Source organism: Pseudophryne corroboree, unplaced genomic scaffold (assembly GCF_028390025.1).
Source record: "Pseudophryne corroboree isolate aPseCor3 unplaced genomic scaffold, aPseCor3.hap2 scaffold_1005, whole genome shotgun sequence".
NCBI classification, from domain to species: domain Eukaryota; kingdom Metazoa; phylum Chordata; class Amphibia; order Anura; family Myobatrachidae; genus Pseudophryne; species Pseudophryne corroboree.
The window spans coordinates 49,606-59,526 of NW_026967632.1; positions in this window are offsets into that span (position 1 = coordinate 49,606).

The window sequence follows — 9,921 nt, forward strand, 5'->3', positions numbered from 1 at the left end:
AGGCCATCATCTACACGACATAGCCCTGAATTTTCCAATGCGCAGCTCTTTGCAAAAGAGAGATATTGGCAAGGAAAAGCTGTCTTGTACCATTGCATTTTTCTCCCAAACGAAGGACACTAGAAAGAAAATTTTAAAGCCTCCTGTTAGGCCATCATCTACACGACATAGCCCTGAATTTTCCAATGCGCAGCTCTTTGCAAAAGAGAGATATTGGCAAGGAAAAGCTGTCTTGTACCATTGCATTTTTCTCCCAAACGAAGGACACTAGAAAGAACATTTTAAAGCCTCCTGTTAGGCCATCATCTACACGACATAGCCCTGAATTTTCCAATGCGCAGCTCTTTGCAAAAGAGAGATATTGGCAAGGAAAAGCTGTCTTGTACCATTGCATTTTTCTCCCAAACGAAGGACACTAGAAAGAACATTTTAAAGCCTCCTGTTAGGCCATCATCTACACGACATAGCCCTGAATTTTCCAATGCGCAGCTCTTTGCAAAAGAGAGATATTGGCAAGGAAAAGCTGTCTTGTACCATTGCATTTTTCTCCCAAACGAAGGACACTAGAAAGAAAATTTTAAAGCCTCCTGTTAGGCCATCATCTACACGACATAGCCCTGAATTTTCCAATGCGTAGCTCTTTGCAAAAGAGAGATATTGGCAAGGAAATGCTGTCTTGTACCTTTGCATTTTTCTCCCAAACGAAGGACACTAGAAAGAAAATTTTAAAGCCTCCTGTTAGGCCATCATCTACACGACATAGCCCTGAATTTTCCAATGCGCAGCTCTTTGCAAAAGAGAGATATTGGCAAGGAAAAGCTGTCTTGTACCATTGCATTTTTCTCCCAAACGAAGGACACTAGAAAGAAAATTTTAAAGCCTCCTGTTAGGCCATCATCTACACGACATAGCCCTGAATTTTCCAATGCGTAGCTCTTTGCAAAAGAGAGATATTGGCAAGGAAAAGCTGTCTTGTACCTTTGCATTTTTCTCCCAAACGAAGGTCACTAGAAAGAAAATTTTAAAGCCCCCTGTTAGGCCATCATCTACACGACATAGCCCTGAATTTTCCAATGCGCAGCTCTTTGCAAAAGAGAGATATTGGCAAGGAAAAGCTGTCTTGTACCTTTGCATTTTTCTCCCAAACGAAGGACACTAGAAAGAAAATTTTAAAGCCTCCTGTTAGGCCATCATCTACACGACATAGCCCTGAATTTTCCAATGCGCAGCTCTTTGCAAAAGAGAGATATTGGCAAGGAAAAGCTGTTTTGTACCATTGCATTTTTCTCCCAAACGAAGGACACTAGAAAGAAAATTTTAAAGCCTCCTGTTAGGCCATCATCTACACGATATAGCCCTGAATTTTCCAATGCGTAGCTCTTTGCAAAAGAGAGATATTGGCAAGGAAAAGCTGTCTTGTACCTTTGCATTTTTCTCCCAAACGAAGGACACTAGAAAGAAAATTTTAAAGCCTCCTGTTAGGCCATCATCTACACGACATAGCCCTGAATTTTCCAATGCGCAGCTCTTTGCAAAAGAGAGATATTGGCAAGGAAAAGCTGTCTTGTACCATTGCATTTTTCTCCCAAACGAAGGACACTAGAAAGAAAATTTTAAAGCCTCCTGTTAGGCCATCATCTACACGACATAGCCCTGAATTTTCCAATGCGCAGCTCTTTGCAAAAGAGAGATATTGGCAAGGAAAAGCTGTCTTGTACCTTTGCATTTTTCTCCCAAACGAAGGACACTAGAAAGAAAATTTTAAAGCCTCCTGTTAGGCCATCATCTACACGACATAGCCCTGAATTTTCCAATGCGCAGCTCTTTGCAAAAGAGAGATATTGGCAAGGAAAAGCTGTCTTGTACCATTGCATTTTTCTCCCAAACGAAGGACACTAGAAAGAAAATTTTAAAGCCTCCTGTTAGGCCATCATCTACACGACATAGCCCTGAATTTTCCAATGCGTAGCTCTTTGCAAAAGAGAGATATTGGCAAGGAAAAGCTGTCTTGTACCTTTGCATTTTTCTCCCAAACGAAGGACACTAGAAAGAAAATTTTAAAGCCTCCTGTTAGGCCATCATCTACACGACATAGCCCTGAATTTTCCAATGCGCAGCTCTTTGCAAAAGAGAGATATTGGCAAGGAAAAGCTGTCTTGTACCTTTGCATTTTTCTCCCAAACGAAGGTCACTAGAAAGAAAATTTTAAAGCCTCCTGTTAGGCCATCATCTACACGACATAGCCCTGAATTTTCCAATGCGTAGCTCTTTGCAAAAGAGAGATATTGGCAAGGAAATGCTGTCTTGTACCTTTGCATTTTTCTCCCAAACGAAGGACACTAGAAAGAAAATTTTAAAGCCTCCTGTTAGGCCATCATCTACACGACATAGCCCTGAATTTTCCAATGCGCAGCTCTTTGCAAAAGAGAGATATTGGCAAGGAAAAGCTGTCTTGTACCATTGCATTTTTCTCCCAAACGAAGGACACTAGAAAGAAAATTTTAAAGCCTCCTGTTAGGCCATCATCTACACGACATAGCCCTGAATTTTCCAATGCGTAGCTCTTTGCAAAAGAGAGATATTGGCAAGGAAAAGCTGTCTTGTACCTTTGCATTTTTCTCCCAAACGAAAGACACTAGAAAGAAAATTTTAAAGCCTCCTGTTAGGCCATCATCTACACGACATAGCCCTGAATTTCCCAATGCGCAGCTCTTTGCAAAAGAGAGATATTGGCAAGGAAAAGCTGTCTTGTACCTTTGCATTTTTCTCCCAAACGAAGGTCACTAGAAAGAAAATTTTAAAGCCTCCTGTTAGGCCATCATCTACACGACATAGCCCTGAATTTTCCAATGCGTAGCTCTTTGCAAAAGAGAGATATTGGCAAGGAAATGCTGTCTTGTACCTTTGCATTTTTCTCCCAAACGAAGGACACTAGAAAGAAAATTTTAAAGCCTCCTGTTAGGCCATCATCTACACGACATAGCCCTGAATTTTCCAATGCGCAGCTCTTTGCAAAAGAGAGATATTGGCAAGGAAAAGCTGTCTTGTACCATTGCATTTTTCTCCCAAACGAAGGACACTAGAAAGAAAATTTTAAAGCCTCCTGTTAGGCCATCATCTACACGACATAGCCCTGAATTTTCCAATGCGTAGCTCTTTGCAAAAGAGAGATATTGGCAAGGAAAAGCTGTCTTGTACCTTTGCATTTTTCTCCCAAACGAAAGACACTAGAAAGAAAATTTTAAAGCCTCCTGTTAGGCCATCATCTACACGACATAGCCCTGAATTTCCCAATGCGCAGCTCTTTGCAAAAGAGAGATATTGGCAAGGAAAAGCTGTCTTGTACCTTTGCATTTTTCTCCCAAACGAAGGTCACTAGAAAGAAAATTTTAAAGCCTCCTGTTAGGCCATCATCTACACGACATAGCCCTGAATTTTCCAATGCGCAGCTCTTTGCAAAAGAGAGATATTGGCAAGGAAAAGCTGTCTTGTACCTTTGCATTTTTCTCCCAAACGAAGGTCACTAGAAAGAAAATTTTAAAGCCTCCTGTTAGGCCATCATCTACACGACATAGCCCTGAATTTTCCAATGCGCAGCTCTTTGCAAAAGAGAGATATTGGCAAGGAAAAGCTGTCTTGTACCATTGCATTTTTCTCCCAAACGAAGGACACTAGAAAGAAAATTTTAAAGCCTCCTGTTAGGCCATCATCTACACGACATAGCCCTGAATTTTCCAATGCGCAGCTCTTTGCAAAAGAGAGATATTGGCAAGGAAAAGCTGTCTTGTACCATTGCATTTTTCTCCCAAACGAAGGACACTAGAAAGAACATTTTAAAGCCTCCTGTTAGGCCATCATCTACACGACATAGCCCTGAATTTTCCAATGCGCAGCTCTTTGCAAAAGAGAGATATTGGCAAGGAAAAGCTGTCTTGTACCATTGCATTTTTCTCCCAAACGAAGGACACTAGAAAGAACATTTTAAAGCCTCCTGTTAGGCCATCATCTACACGACATAGCCCTGAATTTTCCAATGCGCAGCTCTTTGCAAAAGAGAGATATTGGCAAGGAAAAGCTGTCTTGTACCATTGCATTTTTCTCCCAAACGAAGGACACTAGAAAGAAAATTTTAAAGCCTCCTGTTAGGCCATCATCTACACGACATAGCCCTGAATTTTCCAATGCGTAGCTCTTTGCAAAAGAGAGATATTGGCAAGGAAATGCTGTCTTGTACCTTTGCATTTTTCTCCCAAACGAAGGACACTAGAAAGAAAATTTTAAAGCCTCCTGTTAGGCCATCATCTACACGACATAGCCCTGAATTTTCCAATGCGCAGCTCTTTGCAAAAGAGAGATATTGGCAAGGAAAAGCTGTCTTGTACCATTGCATTTTTCTCCCAAACGAAGGACACTAGAAAGAAAATTTTAAAGCCTCCTGTTAGGCCATCATCTACACGACATAGCCCTGAATTTTCCAATGCGCAGCTCTTTGCAAAAGAGAGATATTGGCAATGAAAAGCTGTCTTGTACCATTGCATTTTTCTCCCAAACGAAGGACACTAGAAAGAAAATTTTAAAGCCTCCTGTTAGGCCATTATCTACACGACATAGCCCTGAATTTTCCAATGCGTAGCTCTTTGCAAAAGAGAGATATTGGCAAGGAAAAGCTGTCTTGTACCTTTGCATTTTTCTCCCAAACGAAAGACACTAGAAAGAAAATTTTAAAGCCTCCTGTTAGGCCATCATCTACACGACATAGCCCTGAATTTCCCAATGCGCAGCTCTTTGCAAAAGAGAGATATTGGCAAGGAAAAGCTGTCTTGTACCATTGCATTTTTCTCCCAAACGAAGGACACTAGAAAGAACATTTTAAAGCCTCCTGTTAGGCCATCATCTACACGACATAGCCCTGAATTTTCCAATGCGCAGCTCTTTGCAAAAGAGAGATATTGGCAAGGAAAAGCTGTCTTGTACCATTGCATTTTTCTCCCAAACGAAGGACACTAGAAAGAACATTTTAAAGCCTCCTGTTAGGCCATCATCTACACGACATAGCCCTGAATTTTCCAATGCGCAGCTCTTTGCAAAAGAGAGATATTGGCAAGGAAAAGCTGTCTTGTACCATTGCATTTTTCTCCCAAACGAAGGACACTAGAAAGAAAATTTTAAAGCCTCCTGTTAGGCCATCATCTACACGACATAGCCCTGAATTTTCCAATGCGTAGCTCTTTGCAAAAGAGAGATATTGGCAAGGAAATGCTGTCTTGTACCTTTGCATTTTTCTCCCAAACGAAGGACACTAGAAAGAAAATTTTAAAGCCTCCTGTTAGGCCATCATCTACACGACATAGCCCTGAATTTTCCAATGCGCAGCTCTTTGCAAAAGAGAGATATTGGCAAGGAAAAGCTGTCTTGTACCATTGCATTTTTCTCCCAAACGAAGGACACTAGAAAGAAAATTTTAAAGCCTCCTGTTAGGCCATCATCTACACGACATAGCCCTGAATTTTCCAATGCGCAGCTCTTTGCAAAAGAGAGATATTGGCAATGAAAAGCTGTCTTGTACCATTGCATTTTTCTCCCAAACGAAGGACACTAGAAAGAAAATTTTAAAGCCTCCTGTTAGGCCATTATCTACACGACATAGCCCTGAATTTTCCAATGCGTAGCTCTTTGCAAAAGAGAGATATTGGCAAGGAAAAGCTGTCTTGTACCTTTGCATTTTTCTCCCAAACGAAGGACACTAGAAAGAAAATTTTAAAGACTCCTGTTAGGCCATCATCTACACGACATAGCCCTGAATTTTCCAATGCGCAGCTCTTTGCAAAAGAGAGATATTGGCAAGGAAAAGCTGTCTTGTACCATTGCATTTTTCTCCCAAACGAAGGACACTAGAAAGAAAATTTTAAAGCCTCCTGTTAGGCCATCATCTACACGACATAGCCCTGAATTTTCCAATGCGCAGCTCTTTGCAAAAGAGAGATATTGGCAAGGAAAAGCTGTCTTGTACCTTTGCATTTTTCTCCCAAACGAAGGTCACTAGAAAGAAAATTTTAAAGCCCCCTGTTAGGCCATCATCTACACGACATAGCCCTGAATTTTCCAATGCGCAGCTCTTTGCAAAAGAGAGATATTGGCAAGGAAAAGCTGTCTTGTACCTTTGCATTTTTCTCCCAAACGAAGGACACTAGAAAGAAAATTTTAAAGCCTCCTGTTAGGCCATCATCTACACGACATAGCCCTGAATTTTCCAATGCGCAGCTCTTTGCAAAAGAGAGATATTGGCAAGGAAAAGCTGTTTTGTACCATTGCATTTTTCTCCCAAACGAAGGACACTAGAAAGAAAATTTTAAAGCCTCCTGTTAGGCCATCATCTACACGATATAGCCCTGAATTTTCCAATGCGTAGCTCTTTGCAAAAGAGAGATATTGGCAAGGAAAAGCTGTCTTGTACCTTTGCATTTTTCTCCCAAACGAAGGACACTAGAAAGAAAATTTTAAAGCCTCCTGTTAGGCCATCATCTACACGACATAGCCCTGAATTTTCCAATGCGCAGCTCTTTGCAAAAGAGAGATATTGGCAAGGAAAAGCTGTCTTGTACCATTGCATTTTTCTCCCAAACGAAGGACACTAGAAAGAAAATTTTAAAGCCTCCTGTTAGGCCATCATCTACACGACATAGCCCTGAATTTTCCAATGCGCAGCTCTTTGAAAAAGAGAGATATTGGCAAGGAAAAGCTGTCTTGTACCTTTGCATTTTTCTCCCAAACGAAGGACACTAGAAAGAAAATTTTAAAGCCTCCTGTTAGGCCATCATCTACACGACATAGCCCTGAATTTTCCAATGCGCAGCTCTTTGCAAAAGAGAGATATTGGCAAGGAAAAGCTGTCTTGTACCATTGCATTTTTCTCCCAAACGAAGGACACTAGAAAGAAAATTTTAAAGCCTTCTGTTAGGCCATCATCTACACGACATAGCCCTGAATTTTCCAATGCGTAGCTCTTTGCAAAAGAGAGATATTGGCAAGGAAAAAGCTGTCTTGTACCTTTGCATTTTTCTCCCAAACGAAGGACACTAGAAAGAAAATTTTAAAGCCTCCTGTTAGGCCATCATCTACACGACATAGCCCTGAATTTTCCAATGCGCAGCTCTTTGCAAAAGAGAGATATTGGCAAGGAAAAGCTGTCTTGTACCTTTGCATTTTTCTCCCAAACGAAGGTCACTAGAAAGAAAATTTTAAAGCCTCCTGTTAGGCCATCATCTACACGACATAGCCCTGAATTTTCCAATGCGTAGCTCTTTGCAAAAGAGAGATATTGGCAAGGAAATGCTGTCTTGTACCTTTGCATTTTTCTCCCAAACGAAGGACACTAGAAAGAAAATTTTAAAGCCTCCTGTTAGGCCATCATCTACACGACATAGCCCTGAATTTTCCAATGCGCAGCTCTTTGCAAAAGAGAGATATTGGCAAGGAAAAGCTGTCTTGTACCATTGCATTTTTCTCCCAAACGAAGGACACTAGAAAGAAAATTTTAAAGCCTCCTGTTAGGCCATCATCTACACGACATAGCCCTGAATTTTCCAATGCGTAGCTCTTTGCAAAAGAGAGATATTGGCAAGGAAAAGCTGTCTTGTACCTTTGCATTTTTCTCCCAAACGAAAGACACTAGAAAGAAAATTTTAAAGCCTCCTGTTAGGCCATCATCTACACGACATAGCCCTGAATTTTCCAATGCGCAGCTCTTTGCAAAAGAGAGATATTGGCAAGGAAAAGCTGTCTTGTACCTTTGCATTTTTCTCCCAAACGAAGGTCACTAGAAAGAAAATTTTAAAGCCTCCTGTTAGGCCATCATCTACACGACATAGCCCTGAATTTTCCAATGCGTAGCTCTTTGCAAAAGAGAGATATTGGCAAGGAAAAGCTGTCTTGTACCATTGCATTTTTCTCCCAAACGAAGGACACTAGAAAGAAAATTTTAAAGCCTCCTGTTAGGCCATCATCTACACGACATAGCCCTGAATTTTCCAATGCGCAGCTCTTTGCAAAAGAGAGATATTGGCAAGGAAAAGCTGTCTTGTACCTTTGCATTTTTCTCCCAAACGAAGGTCACTAGAAAGAAAATTTTAAAGCCTCCTGTTAGGCCATCATCTACACGACATAGCCCTGAATTTTCCAATGCGCAGCTCTTTGCAAAAGAGAGATATTGGCAAGGAAAAGCTGTCTTGTACCATTGCATTTTTCTCCCAAACGAAGGACACTAGAAAGAAAATTTTAAAGCCTCCTGTTAGGCCATCATCTACACGACATAGCCCTGAATTTTCCAATGCGCAGCTCTTTGCAAAAGAGAGATATTGGCAAGGAAAAGCTGTCTTGTACCATTGCATTTTTCTCCCAAACGAAGGACACTAGAAAGAAAATTTTAAAGCCTCCTGTTAGGCCATCATCTACACGACATAGCCCTGAATTTTCCAATGCGCAGCTCTTTGCAAAAGAGAGATATTGGCAAGGAAAAGCTGTCTTGTACCTTTGCATTTTTCTCCCAAACGAAGGACACTAGAAAGAAAATTTTAAAGCCTCCTGTTAGGCCATCATCTACACGACATAGCCCTGAATTTTCCAATGCGTAGCTCTTTGCAAAAGAGAGATATTGGCAAGGAAAAGCTGTCTTGTACCTTTGCATTTTTCTCCCAAACGAAAGACACTAGAAAGAAAATTTTAAAGCCTCCTGTTAGGCCATCATCTACACGACATAGCCCTGAATTTTCCAATGCGCAGCTCTTTGCAAAAGAGAGATATTGGCAAGGAAAAGCTGTCTTGTACCATTGCATTTTTCTCCCAAACGAAGGTCACTAGAAAGAAAATTTTAAAGCCTCCTGTTAGGCCATCATCTACACGACATAGCCCTGAATTTTCCAATGCGCAGCTCTTTGCAAAAGAGAGATATTGGCAAGGAAAAGCTGTCTTGTACCATTGCATTTTTCTCCCAAACGAAGGACACTAGAAAGAACATTTTAAAGCCTCCTGTTAGGCCATCATCTACACGACATAGCCCTGAATTTTCCAATGCGCAGCTCTTTGCAAAAGAGAGATATTGGCAAGGAAAAGCTGTCTTGTACCATTGCATTTTTCTCCCAAACGAAGGACACTAGAAAGAAAATTTTAAAGCCTCCTGTTAGGCCATCATCTACACGACATAGCCCTGAATTTTCCAATGCGCAGCTCTTTGCAAAAGAGATATTGGCAAGGAAAAGCTGTCTTGTACCTTTGCATTTTTCTCCCAAACGAAGGACACTAGAAAGAAAATTTTAAAGCCTCCTGTTAGGCCATCATCTACACGACATAGCCCTGAATTTTCCAATGCGTAGCTCTTTGCAAAAGAGAGATATTGGCAAGGAAAAGCTGTCTTGTACCTTTGCATTTTTCTCCCAAACGAAAGACACTAGAAAGAAAATTTTAAAGCCTCCTGTTAGGCCATCATCTACACGACATAGCCCTGAATTTTCCAATGCGCAGCTCTTTGCAAAAGAGAGATATTGGCAAGGAAAAGCTGTCTTGTACCATTGCATTTTTCTCCCAAACGAAGGACACTAGAAAGAACATTTTAAAGCCTCCTGTTAGGCCATCATCTACACGACATAGCCCTGAATTTTCCAATGCGCAGCTCTTTGCAAAAGAGAGATATTGGCAAGGAAAAGCTGTCTTGTACCATTGCATTTTTCTCCAAAACGAAGGACACTAGAAAGAACATTTTAAAGCCTCCTGTTAGGCCATCATCTACACGACATAGCCCTGAATTTTCCAATGCGCAGCTCTTTGCAAAAGAGAGATATTGGCAAGGAAAAGCTGTCTTGTACCATTGCATTTTTCTCCCAAACGAAGGACACTAGAAAGAAAATTTTAAAGCCTCTTGTTAGGCCA